Raw genomic sequence first — 14,253 nt, forward strand, 5'->3', positions numbered from 1 at the left:
GCCCCCTAGAAAGTGGTGAAGAAATTCATGAAAGATCAGCAAATACAGGTACTTGATTGGCCAGGGAATTCCCCAGACATAAATCCCATTGAGAATTTGTGGGCTACAGTCATACCTCTTGTTACGTTCGGGTCAGGTTACGTTCTTTCAGGATACGTCCCGCGGCAACCCAGAAGTAGTGGAACAGGTTACTTCCAGGTTTCACCGCTCATGCATGCGCAGGCACTCAAAATGACATCACACACATGCGCAGAAGCGGTGAATCGCGACCCATGCACACGCAGACAGGCAGACGTGGGTTGCATTCTGCTCATGTTGCAAACGGGGCTCCAGAATGGATCCCATTTGCAAGCAGAGGTACCACTGTGTATGAAAAGTCGTCTCCGTGCTGTAGACTGTACCACGATGGAGAAGCTCCTTCAGGCGCTGATTCAAGTGTGGTACAGGGATCCAAAAATCAACAGTGACTGTTCAAAACTAGTAGACTGCATGCCAAGCAGTGTTCAAATGCTGCTTAAAAATAACGGAGGTCATATCCGTTACTAATGTACGTATATGTGTTTCAATTAATTTGCACAAGGGTGTACCTGCTATTGGGAAAGACTTTGGAAGAACGGTTGAAAGTTTACGGCTTGTACCTCATTTAAATGTTGGAAATGTAAAAGAAGAAGAAGAAGAAGACCGTTTGGATACTGTTAGCCCAATGCAGTCCCAACCAAAGAAGGCTGGTAAATTAATGGAATACCCTGAAATCGTTAAGTTACCGGTAATTGGGAAATTGAGAAATTGAGATGACAACAATATAAAGAAGAATGGGAAATGTTTGACTTCCGGGTTAGCGCCTCCGGCAATGGCTGAATTCCTCTGATCGGGAGGAATTTGTTTCGTGGAAATTAGGGTCTGGCCGCCACGGCAAAGGCGGGGACCCACAAAAAATCACAGGCGGGAGAAGCCTGTGAATGTGGGATTCGGTTGGCACCTTTTGCGCCTCCCCTACTCGCGGGGAAACCCGGTTTCGGGGATCCGGAGCGCTGTGGGGTGAGTGGGGCGGTGCTTCGAATTGACTGCTTTTTTCACGGAGTGAAGCCGCATTGCTGTTGCCGGAGAGCGCTGACTTTTTTCCTGTGGACAATTTGATCTTAAAACAACTACCCATGAGTAGAACGGAAAATTGGATTTTTAAATGTCTTAATTTGGCACTGAAACGGGGAGGTTTCAAACAGGAAGTCCGCTTCCCCTTTTGTCAATAGACTGAAGTAAAGAGGCTGCAAGCTAAAGTCTTGGAAAGCCTTCCATAAAGGATTAAACTTCCATCGGCTAAAATCATCAAACCCCCCTTGGAAGCAGGAGAAGAGGGGGGAAATTTTGGATCGCGTAAGCCTGCAGGAGAGAGTGAAGAAAGTCAAATTACCACCGCTCTGAACCTGGAAACGGGCTGCTAGTAAGACTGAAGTTTTGGAAATGCTCATTGACTGTGAATAGATCGTTTGTTGACAGTTAGTTAAATAAGAGAAATACATTGTTTCCATTGTCTCCTTCTGCGTTTAAAAAGGAGTAAAAGTAACTGAAAATTGAAACTAACTTTATTGCTTGAACTGTGCTTAAAAGGATTGATACAAATAGAAATTGTTTCCCCCTAGAGGAAGCCTTTGAAATTGTTACATGAGCTGAGCTGGGGGAATTTCCAGCTGCAAGATAAAAAACTGTGAGAATCTGGGATTGACCTTGGACCGTTAAGATGTTGACAGAAGCCTTAGTGGTTGCATTATGTAAGATAAATGATTCACTGGAACAGCTCCATAAGAAGACGGATGCGATGACTATAAAAATTGATAACTTGGAACAAAAAGTGACTAATTTGGGACAAAAAGTGAATATTAATACAGAAACTATTCAGGAATCGATACAGGGATCTACTTTGACATGGCAAATTGAGGAGAAGGCGGAGGAGAAAGTTGTTGTTGTGGAACCTAAAGTAGCACAAGTGGAGAGGGAGAGAGCCCCAGCCTTACAGATGCAATTTGATGACTATAAGTTGATGCCTTTTATGATTGAATTTAGAGAAAGTCAGATTTTGAGGATTGGAGCCCCGCTTGGACTGGAGAAGGAAAGTTGGATAGATCCCTTCATGCAGGGATTTACTGACCTTTGGGACCTGGACTTGGGTCAGGAGGAGACTGGAGTTGTGGGGACCGCCAGATTTGGAGGAACTTTGAAATACGTCTGGAAATATCTTTTGAATCTTAGTTTTAACTATGGAGATTTGGCTGACTTGTCGAGAAGGAATAAAAACGAAATTTTGGAGGGGAAAAAAGCGCCAGAGTCGTGGAAGGAAGCCTATATTACGCTTATACCGAAAACTGAGTCTGAAAAGACACAACTTAAGAACTACCGCCCCATATCCCTGCTCAATGTGGATTACAAAATTTTTGCTGATATTTTGGCTAAAAGATTGAAAAAAGTATTAGTGGAAGAGATACATAAGGACCAAGCCGGTTTTCTCCCAGGTAGACACTTGTCTGACAACACGAGGAATATAATTAACATTTTGGAGAAGTTGCAAGTGAACATCAATACTAAAGCAGTTTTAATTTTTGTAGATGCGGAGAAAGCCTTTGATAATATTTCTTGGAGTTTTATGAAGAAAAATCTTCAGGGGATGGGGGTTGGTCAAGGGTTTGAAAATGGTATAAGTGCAATTTACTCAGAACAAAAGGCTAAACTAATAGTTAACAATGTGGTGACAGAGGAACTCAAGATAGAGAAAGGGACACGACAAGGCTGCCCAATTTCCCCATTGCTCTTTATTTCGGTCCTGGAGGTTTTGCTAAATATGATCAGAAGGGACCGTCTGATTAAAGGTATACAGGTCGGAGCCAAACAATATAAACTGAAAGCTTTTGCAGATGACTTAGTATTGACGTTACAGGAGCCAGAATCTAATACTAAAAGAGTATTAGAACTGATTCAAGAATTTGGTCATGTGGCAGGATTTAAGTTGAACAAGTTAAAAACTAAAGTTCTTGAGAAAAATTTAACACCGATTGAGAAAGAGAGGTTTCAGAAGGAGACAGGTTTAACATTGGTTAAGAAAGTAAAATACCTGGGGGTTAATATGACTGCTAAGAACTTAAACTTATTTAAAGATAACTATGAGAAATGTTGGTCAGAAGTGAAAAAGGACTTAGAAATATGGTCAAATTTGAAGCTTTCCTTGTTGGGTCGAATTGCTGTTATAAAGATGAATGTATTGCCAAGAATGTTATTTTTGTTTCAATCATTGCAAATTTTGGACAAAATGGACTGTTTCAAGAAGTGGCAGAGAGACATTTCTAGATTTGTCTGGCAAGGCGAGAAGCCCAGAATAAAATTTAAAATACTAACTGATGCAAAGGAAAGAGGTGGATTTGCCCTGCCAGACCTTAAACTTTATTATGAATCAGCAGCATTCTGCTGGTTGAAAGAATGGCTGCTTCTTGAGAACACAGACATTTTGGATCTAGAAGGTTTTAATAACGTTTTTGGGTGGCATGCATATTTGTGGTACGACAAGGTTAAAGCACATAAAGCATTTAAAAACCATATTGTCAGGAAAGCATTGTTTAATGTCTGGATAAGATATAAAGACTTACTTGAAAATAAAACCCCAAGGTGGTTATCACTGATGGAAGCAAAGGCTCAGAAAAAGCTCAATATGGAGGCCAAGTGGCCGAAATATTGGGAAATTTTGGAGCAAGAAGGAGACAAATTGAAATTGCAGAGTTTTGAGAAATTAAAAGACAAAGTGCGAGACTGGCTTCACTATTATCAAATAAGAGAGGCTTATAATTTGGACAAAAAAATTGGCTTCCAGGTGGAAAAATCAAAATTGGAAACAGAACTGTTAGATCCCAAAACTAAGATACTTTCAAGAATGTATAACTTGCTGTTAAAATGGAATACGCAGGATGAAACGGTTAAATCTGCTATGATTAAATGGGCACAAGATGTTGGACACAACATTATGTTTGCTGACTGGGAACAGTTGTGGACCACTGGTATGAAATTTACAGCATGTAATGCCTTAAGAGAGAATATTATGAAAATGATATACAGGTGGTACATGACACCAGTCAAGCTTGCAAAAATATATCATCTGCCCGATAATAAATGTTGGAAATGTAAAGAAAATGAAGGTACATTCTTTCACCTTTGGTGGACGTGCCCAAAGATTAAGGCTTTCTGGGAGATGATCTATAATGAAATGAAAAAGGTATTTAAATATACCTTCCTGAAGAAACCAGAGGCCTTTCTCCTGGGCATAGTCGGCCAATTGGTGCCAAAGAAGGACAGAACTTTCTTTATGTATGCAACAACAGCAGCAAGAATACTTATTGCAAAGTACTGGAAGACACAAGATTTACCCACCCTGGAAGAGTGGCAGATGAAGGTGATGGACTATATGGAATTGGCGGAAATGACTGGCAGAATCCGAGACCTGGGAGAAGAGTTGGTGGAAGAAGTTTGGAAGAAATTTAAAGACTATTTGCAGAAATATTGTAAAATTAATGAATGTTAGAATGATGTTGGATTGAAATTAAGTGGCATTAGCAACAAGGTTAATAAGAATATGCAAAAATGGATTGATAATGGATGAAAACATATAGCTATAATATGTTAAGATATAGAGTTAAGATAAATGAAAGAGGGTAAGGATTTGCTGAATTGATTATGTAAACGGGAATACAAAAAGGGGAGGTGAGAGGAGGTCAAGGAAACAAGCAAATGAGCTTAAAGATATCAAAAAATGGATTTGTTTTTAAGTTTTTCCTATCTATTTGTTTTTTGTACTTTGTATTTTCTTTTTTTTTCTCCATGTATTTTTGTATTTTTTGTATTTTTCCTTATTTTCTCTTTTTTTGTTTTTCTTTTATTCTGTAAATCTCTGTTTTTTGTAAAACCTTAATAAATATTTTATATATAAAAAAATAAAAACATTGCCAGGTGGGAATTTCCCCGAGATCTATTCTTCAGCATCAAAGGAAGGAAAATAAGAACAAGATCAGGAGAAGACAAAGTAAAGTGCATGTATAAATATGAAGAAGACTTGCAGAAGGGACTTGGAAAAGAGTTAAGAGCCTCGGACAGAAGATCACCAGGTTGATGGACTATATGGAATTGACGGAAATGACTGGCAGAATCCGAGACCAGGGAGAAGAGACGGTGGAAGAATATTGGAAAAAGTTTAAAATCTATATATGGAAATAATGTAAAATTAATGAGTGTTAGAAAAATGTTGGAAGGGAATTATACGGCTTTAGCAGAAATGTTATAAGGAATTAAGCATAAATAAGTATTATAGTATTAATGGAAAATAAGGTTAAAATATGTTAAGATAACCATATGACAGAAAATAGAGAAAGATGGAAAGGATTTGCTGAAATAATTAATAGAAATGGAATACAAAAAGGGAGGTGAGAGGAGGTCGATGAAACAAGGGAATGAAAGAGAGGATATTGAGATGGTATGATGTGTGTTTTTTGAATTGTTTTTGCTCTCGTTTTGTTTAATGTGTTAATGTTGTGTTGTGTGTTGTTTATATATTGTACTGTATTGTTTTTTCTTTCTTTTGCTTTTTCTTTTTTCTTTTCTTTTCTCCTTTTTGTAAGGTTTAAAAGTAATGAATATTATTTAAAAAAAAAGAATGGGAAATGTTTATTGTATGTATACAAAAGCAATGCACATAAGTTAATACATTAGCTTTGCTTCACACAGTGAGGGAACCGCCAGAAGGCCCTCGGCACTGGACCTCAGTGTCCGGGCAGAATAATGGGGGTGGAGACGTTCCTTCAGGTATAGTAGGCCGAGACCGTTTAGGCGGTTGCCTCACTGCAAGAAGCCAAGTTACTGGGAACCAGGCAGAAGGCCTTCTTGGTAGTGGCACCCGCCCTGTGGAACACCCTCCCACCAGATGTCAAAGAGAACAACAACAACCAGACTTTTAGAAGACATCTGAAGGCAGCCCCGTTGAGGGAAGCTTTTAATGTTTGATGCATTACTATATTTTAATATTTTGTTGGAAGCCGCCCAGAGTGGCTGGGGAAGCCCAGACAGATGGGCGGGGTATAAATAATAAATTGTTGTTGTTGTTGTATGTTCGACTATTTCTCGCTGTCCAATTTCTGTGACCATTCACAGAATGGTCCAGTCACACCTTGTTATATTTTTTGCTGAGCTTTTAGATAGATGGATATAGCGATAGATAGATATGCCGACAGACAGACATGCTCTAGGTAAAGGGTTTTTAAAAAAGAAGATTCCTATTTGTTCCCATGAAGCATGGGAAGAGTTTAGATCTCCACAGTGACTTCTCCATCTCATTGGAGATCTGCCCTTCTGTAAGGCATGATCACTGAAAAACTCAGTGGCCCAGGCTTCCTCTCCTCTGAGGACGCTCTCTCTCAGCCACGGATGGCTCTTTCAGCTTCACTGGAGCAAGGCAGGAAAGTGCCTTTGCTCCAACCATTCCCTCTGGAGCAGAAGGCAGCTGCCAAACCAGCCTCCTTCTCCCTCCCAACTCCTCCTGCCTCACTTCACTTTCTCAGAGAGGTTAATCGGGGCACAAGCAGCGTTGCATACGACCGGGGTCCCAAAAGAACCAGGAGCTCCTTTAGAGTCTCACTCGGCGTCAGGCGAGTCTGTGGGAAGCACAGCTGCACCTTAAGGAGGAGTCTGACGCAGGCAAAGACCAATACCCACTGATGCAACCTTGGGCTCTCTAGGTGTACACTGGGAATCGATCATCCCAGGTGATCTGGAATGTGTCTGCAACTGCTTGTAGACAGGTGGGATTCAAGTGCATAACAGCAAATTCAGGCTCACCAATTAAGGCAGAGCTGGTGTTCTCACCCAATGGACCCGCTGTCAGGAGTTCAGCCTACACTCGAGTAGGACCCTGGCAGAGACACATGCCCGACTGGCATGTTCTCTCCCTCCTGGTCGTTTGTTCAGGAGCTTCATAAGCTTTCTTCAGCCCGAACATCACAGAGACCAATGCCAACCGACACTGGCACACTTAGAGATCCACAGAATTTGCGCCCCTTGCGTGACAGCAACTCATCATTTTGGCTAATCTACCTATTTACATATAAACACACACGGAGCACTGCAACATGGCTCCCTCTCTCTCTAGCATCAGACAGAAAAAAGAACAAAGGACAATAGTCCCACTTCATGGAACGCAGCAACACAAACATCTTGTCTTCGTCACTTCCCACTCTGTAGAGTCAAAACATATACTGTCATGTGAAAGACAACAATCCCATGACTGCAACCATAGATCAGGAATTCTAACACCCACTTCAAGCAAAATCGGACTGTTTGTTGTAAGGAAGGGGCGGGGAATGCACCGCAAAGTGCATTTTTCTATCTGCACGCCCCATTTCCTCGGGCAGGTTAGCCCTGTGTATGGACACTTGATTATAACACTGTGAAAATCTCTTCAATAAGCTAAGAAGAGTCCTATGGTGCAGTAAGTCCAGAATATCCAATCCACAGTTCCCTCAAAGGGAAGCCAGTAAGCAAGACCTGAGCACTACAGTGCTCTCCCTGCCTGTGAGTCCCAACAACTGATATTCAGGGGCATACTGACAATGCAGGCAATAATAATAATAATAATAATAATAATAATAATAATAATAATATTGCAATAATTTTATTATTTATACCCCGTTCATCTGGCTGGATTTCCCCAGCCACTCAGGGCAGCTCCCAATAGAACACTAAAAACAGAATAAAACTACAAACACCAAAAACTTCCCTGAACAGGGCTGCCTTCAGATGTCTTCTAAAAGTCAGATAGTTGTTTATTTCCTTGACATCTGATGGGAGGGCATTCCACAGGGCGGGTGCTACCACCGAGAAGGACCTCTGCCTGGTTCCCTGTAACCTCACTTCTCGCAGTGAGGGAACCTCCAGAAGGCCCTCGGCACTGGACCTCAGTGTCTTGGCTGAACGATGGGGGTGGAGACACACCTTCAGGGATACTGCGCTGTTTAGGGCTTTAAAGGTCAGCACCAACACTTTGAATTGTGCTCGGAAATGTACTGGGAGCCAATGTAGGTCTCTTAGGACCGGTGTTTTATGGTCTCGGCAGCCACTCCCAGTCACCAGTTTGGCTGCTACATTATGGATTAGTTGTCGTTTCCAGGTCACCTCCAATGGTAGCCCCACATAGACCGCATTGCAGTAGTCCAAGCGAGAGATAACCAGAGCATGCACCACTCTGGTGAGACAGTCTGCGGGCAGATAGGGTCTCAGCCTGCGTACCAGGTAGAGCTGGTAAACAGCTGCCCTGGACACAGAATTGACCTGCGCCTCCATGGACAGTTGTGAGTCCAAAATGACTCCCAAGCTGTGCACCTGGTCCTTCAGGGCCACAGTTACCCCATTTAGAACCAGGGAGTATCCAGCTGGAGATAGCCATTGCACCTAGTAGCCAATGATAGCCTTCTCTTCCATGAATTTTTCCAATACTCTTTTAAAGCCATCTGCTTCCTGCTGGAGTGAGTTCCATAGTTTCCCTATGCACTGCCTGAATAAATACTTTCCTTTATCTGTACCGAGTCCTCTAACACCCAGGTTCATTGGCTACCCCTCAGTTCTAGCAGGGAGAGAGAGGGAGAAAAGAAGTTTCTTTATTGAGGGAATGGGGGTCTTCTTAGTAGTGCTGATGGGAGTAATAGGGAGAATGCATTTCTACTGGATGGAACTTGGAGCAGATTCATTATGTGGTGAGTTGGCAAAGCTATCAGAAGCCGAGTCGTTCAGGAAGACCGATGATTGTGGGTCAGCAGGTTTTCCCTGCCTGCTCTTCCAAACTGTCATGCTGGCCCACTGAACTTCCTCACAGGCATTTTCCTCCCAGTTGCCACATTTCCAATGCTTATTGTTCATTGCCTCCTCCCACTGTTTATGGGACATTCTCCCTGCTAGTTCAACCATGACTCAGCTGATTGCACAAAATCGCTTCTCTTCCTTAATATCCAGCTTGGAGGGAGAACAAGGAGGAAAGTTTTGGTTCTTGTTATGTACTGAGTTGAATAGGATCCAAACTGCAGCAGTCTGATTGGTCCTAGAACAATAGGATTCAGAATGCAGCAGTCAGATTGGTCCTAGAACAATGCAGCAATATGATTGGTTGGCAGGAACCACCCAATCATGCTCCAGATAGAAGTGAATCCACAACCTGATTGGCTTACAGTAGAATTCCGGAATTAGCCAATCATGTGCAGCCCATTGTGTAAATAATGTATATAAAGCAGATACCTTGAGGGGACTTTCATTCATTCCTCCTCACCACTATGAGCTGAATAAAGAGCATGAAATCACTTTGCGACTCTGAGTATATTTCACTGGCGACGAAGGTGGGATCCCGCTGAGCTGACTGCCACACACAGCACCGCAGCACCGCCACCTGCCGCACCGCTGCCTCGCACCGTGTATCCAGGCTTCAGCTCCGGGACACAAGGAACTCAGAATGGCAACCGACAGCAGCTTCTCGCCGTTCAACCCAGCATCTGGAGACTGGGAAGCGTATGCCTCCCGTTTCACCTTCCTCCTAGAAGCCAAAGGGGTCACCGATGAAGAAGACGCCAAGAAGAGGGCGATATTCTTCAGCGTCTGCGGAGAGGAGACGTTTGAAATCGCCCGGGCTCTCCTTGCACCCGAAGACGTCGCTACTGTTCCATACAAAACAATAATGGAACAGCTGAAGGGGCACTTTTCGCCACAGCCCTCTGTGGTGGCTCGTCGAAATGCCTTCTATGCAAAGCGGCAAGCCCCTGGGGAAACCATAACTGGGTTTGTGACCTCTCTCCGCCAAGCTGCCCGGTTCTGCAACTTCTCAGAGCTGGAGAACATGCTTCGTGACCGCCTCGTCGGTGGCCTGAAGGATGAGAAGCTGCAACGACGCCTCTACGCTAAGAAGGACCTAACGTTCCAGGTCGCTCTGGAGGAGGCCCTGGCAACGGAAGCTGCCGAGAGGTCGACGCAAGAGGCACGGCCGAGCCAGCCGTCCCAACCGAGGGTCCACCACGAAGACCTCACCGACGACTCAGGATCCAACAGGGAGGAGGTGCACCGAGTACAGCAGCGCACTCAAGCAGCCCACATACCACAGCTGCCTCGACGAGAAGCAGGGAACTGCGCAAGCTGTGGAGACAGTCACGAGAGGAGGACCTGCCGTTTCCGCAACGCAGAGTGCAGGCAGTGCAGAAAATTGGGACACATCGCCCGGGTGTGTCGAGCTCGGCCCACCCGACGCCAGGCATCAGATGACCAATCCAAGAGCCCCAGGTCCCGGGGCCCAACACACCAAGGCAACTCGACGGAGCTCACGGACTTCCAGGTATACCAGTTGCCCCACCCCAACGTAGAGAAAATTTATGTAGAGGTACAGATAGAGGGGGCCCCATGCCGCATGGAGCTTGACACGGGTTCAACTCTATCCATAATCTCGGCAAGGACCTTAAGGAAACTGTGTCCTACTGGGGGTCCCAAACTCAGGCCGGCCCCATTCACCCTCCGGGACTTCCAGAAACGTAAGGTCCCCACAATGGGGGTGGGGACCTTCAGGGTGCAATACCGAGGGCGGACGCGGCAACTGGACTTGCTTGTGGTCAAGGGCCCCTACATTAGCTTACTGGGATTGGCATGGTTTGGACCACTGGGGCTAGCCGTCACCGGGGTGAACCACACGAGCTTACAAGTGGACGTGGACGCCATATGCAAGGAATTTCCGGGGGTTTTTGATGGGAAATTGGGACAGTATACGGGCCCCCCCATTGCTCTACAGCTTGACCCCGCAGTACGACCAGTCAGGCTCAAGGCCCGCCGGGTCCCGTTCGCCCTGAAACCCCGTATAGACGAGGAATTGGACCGACTCGTGGAGCAAGGCGTGCTGGAGCCGGTGCCTAATGCCCCCTGGGAAACCCCAATCGTCACACCCGTCAAGCCGAATGGTTCGGTCCGCATCTGCGCAGACTACAAATGTACCATAAACAAGGCCCTCACGGCCCATGCATACCCAGTGCCAGTGGTCAGCCATGTCCTTGCCACCCTGGCTGGGTCGAAAATTTTTGGCAAGCTGGACTTGGCCCAAGCATATCAACAACTGCCAGTAGATGAGGCCACAGCAGAGGCACAGACGATTGTGACGCACAGAGGAGCGTTCAGGGTAAAGCGGCTGCAATTCGGTGTCAGCGTGGCACCAGGCATATTCCAGAATCTAATGGACTCTCTCCTTAAAGGGATTCCTGGCGTCACCCCCTTCTTCGATGATGTGTTGATTGCCGGGCCCACACCAGAGGAGTTTGAGGACCGCCTCCGCACCGTTCTGCACCGTTTCCAGACGGCGGGTCTCAAGGTGAAGCGGGAAAAATGTCTACTAGGAGTGCCTCAGGTGGACTTTCTGGGATTTATGGTGGACGCAGAAGGGGTCCACCCGACTGGGGACAAGGTACGGGCCATTTGTGATGCCCCAGCGCCCAAGAACAAGACTGAACTTCAGGCCTTCTTGGGACTATTGAACTTTTACCATTCCTTCCTTCCCCACAAGGCGGCGGTAGCGGAGCCCCTACACAGACTCCTGGACAAGCGGGCCCCTTGGGTGTGGGGCCAGCGCCAGGAGGCCGCATTCCAGGCAGTCAAGGACTTGCTTGTCTCAAACTCGGTCTTGGCACACTTCGACGAGAGGCTGCCGGTGGTGCTAGCATGCGACGCCTCACCCTATGGCATTGGCGCTGTCCTGGGACACCAACTCCCGGATGGAAGAGAGGTACCGGTGGCATACTTTTCCCAGACACTCAACGCAACCGAGCGGAACTACTCGCAAATCGACAAGGAGGGTCTGGCAATCGTGAAGGGAGTAAAAAAATTCCATGATTTCTTGTACGGGCGGCCCTTCACCGTGGTGACTGACCACAAGCCCTTGCTTGGCTTGTTTGCCTCCGAAAAGCAGACCCCCCAAGTGCTGTCTCCTCGTGTCCTCAGGTGGTCAATTTTCCTTGCCAGCTACCAGTATGCACTGATTCACCGCCCTGGGAAGGCGATGGGCCATGCGGACGCCCTCAGCAGGCTACCACTACCGGAAACAGGCCCCGACCCAGCACCTGCACAAGAGGTTATGAGCCTGGAGCTGCTTCCCGACCGCCCCATTCAGGCACAAGAAGTTGCACACCATTCCAAGAAAGATAGGGTCATCTCCCGCGTCCTGGACTGGGTGTGGAGGGGATGGCCCAGCAGCAGCCCCGGGCCAGAATTCACCGGCTACACAACCCGCAAACATGAACTGTCAGCCCACAAGGGGTGCCTGTTATGGGGAAGCAGGGTCGTTGTTCCCCAGCCCCTCCGCAAAAGGGTCCTCACAGCCCTACACGAGACACACCCAGGGGTAGTAAGAATGAAGGCCCTTGCCAGGAGTTATGTGTGGTGGCCGGGGATCGACGGAGAGATAGAGGCCTGGGTCAAACACTGCCAGGCCTGCCAAGAATCCCGCCCAGATCCCCCAAGGGCCCCAGTCCAGTCCTGGGAGTCCGCCCGAGCACCATGGTCACGCCTGCATGTGGACTTCGCTGGCCCCTTTCAGGGGAAAACATTCTTCATAGTGGTGGACTCCTACACCAAATGGCTGGAAGTCGCACTGGTACCGTCCACTTCTACGTCCGCAGCCATCCGGGTACTACGCAGGCTGTTTGCAACCCACGGGCTCCCTGACACTCTCGTCTCAGACAACGGGACTGCATTTACGTCAGGAGAATTCCAAACCTTCACAGCGCAGAACGCCATCCGCCACATCCGTTCGGCGCCATTCCACCCTGCCACCAATGGCCAAGCAGAACGCATGGTGCGGACCACCAAGGACACCCTTCGCCGCATGACGCAAGGGGATTGGGAGTACCGCCTTGCCACATTCCTCCTAGCACAACACAGCACCCCCAGCTCAACGACTGGCCGGAGCCCCGCTGAACTACTAATGGGTCGGCGCCTTGCAATCAGATTGGACCGCCTTCACCCCGATAGAGCTCAGGATGAGGTAGTGGTGGGGGAAGGCAGGAACCCCCGGACCTTCGAGGCCCAGGACCCAGTGTACGCAAAGAATTTTGGGGCAGGCCCTGCATGGGTACCCGCCACAGTCACCAGGGTCACTGGTCCCGTGTCGTACGAGGTGCTAACGGATGGGGGGCAATGCTGGCGCCGCCACTGCGACCAGATACGGCGACGATTCCCGGGAGAAAACCAGGAGGAGGAAAGGTCAGAGGAGTCCCAAGGGAACAGAGGGGCAGTGAGGCCCATAGAGCAGGAGGGGCCAGCAGGAGAGGCAGAATCAGTAAATACAGAGAGGACCCGCGAAGCCAAAAGGACACCGGAACCAGAACCACGACTGAGCGAGCCGGTTGTACCAGACCAGACAGGCCCATCACAGCCAGCATCCTTGGAACATGAGCCAGAACCTGAACCCCGGACCAGGGAACACCCCAGGCCGCAACGCACACGTAGGCCACCGGCGTACCTCGAGGACTATGAATGCGACCTCCCGGGCAGGACTGGAACTTAGAGGGGAGGGGTGTTATGTACTGAGTTGAATAGGATCCAAACTGCAGCAGTCTGATTGGTCCTAGAACAATAGGATTCAGAATGCAGCAGTCAGATTGGTCCTAGAACAATGCAGCAATATGATTGGTTGGCAGGAACCACCCAATCATGCTCCAGATAGAAGTGAATCCACAACCTGATTGGCTTACAGTAGAATTCCGGAATTAGCCAATCATGTGCAGCCCATTGTGTAAATAATGTATATAAAGCAGATACCTTGAGGGGACTTTCATTCATTCCTCCTCACCACTATGAGCTGAATAAAGAGCATGAAATCACTTTGCGACTCTGAGTATATTTCAGTTCTGAAGTGCCACAAGGATCCATTCTAGGCCTGGGGTCTATGCATATTTTATTCTCCAGGACTTAGCCAACTTAATTTTATGATTTCATAGAATTGTAGAGTTCTACAATGTGCTGAATTTTAGACTGTGAACTCTCCAGGAGTGTTAACCTCTCCCTCTGTACTTTGCAAACCACTATGCACATTGATTGGGTTAAACCAGGGATGGAGAGATTGTGAAGGTCCAGATGTGGCTTGACTTCAACTCCCATCAGCCCCAGATAAAATGGCGAAATAGTCAGGTTGTCAGGACTGAGATGCCACTTGCGAGCTTCCCA

This window comes from Podarcis filfolensis (genome assembly GCF_964270895.1).
Source record: "Podarcis filfolensis genome assembly, chromosome: 3".
NCBI lineage: Eukaryota > Metazoa > Chordata > Lepidosauria > Squamata > Lacertidae > Podarcis > Podarcis filfolensis.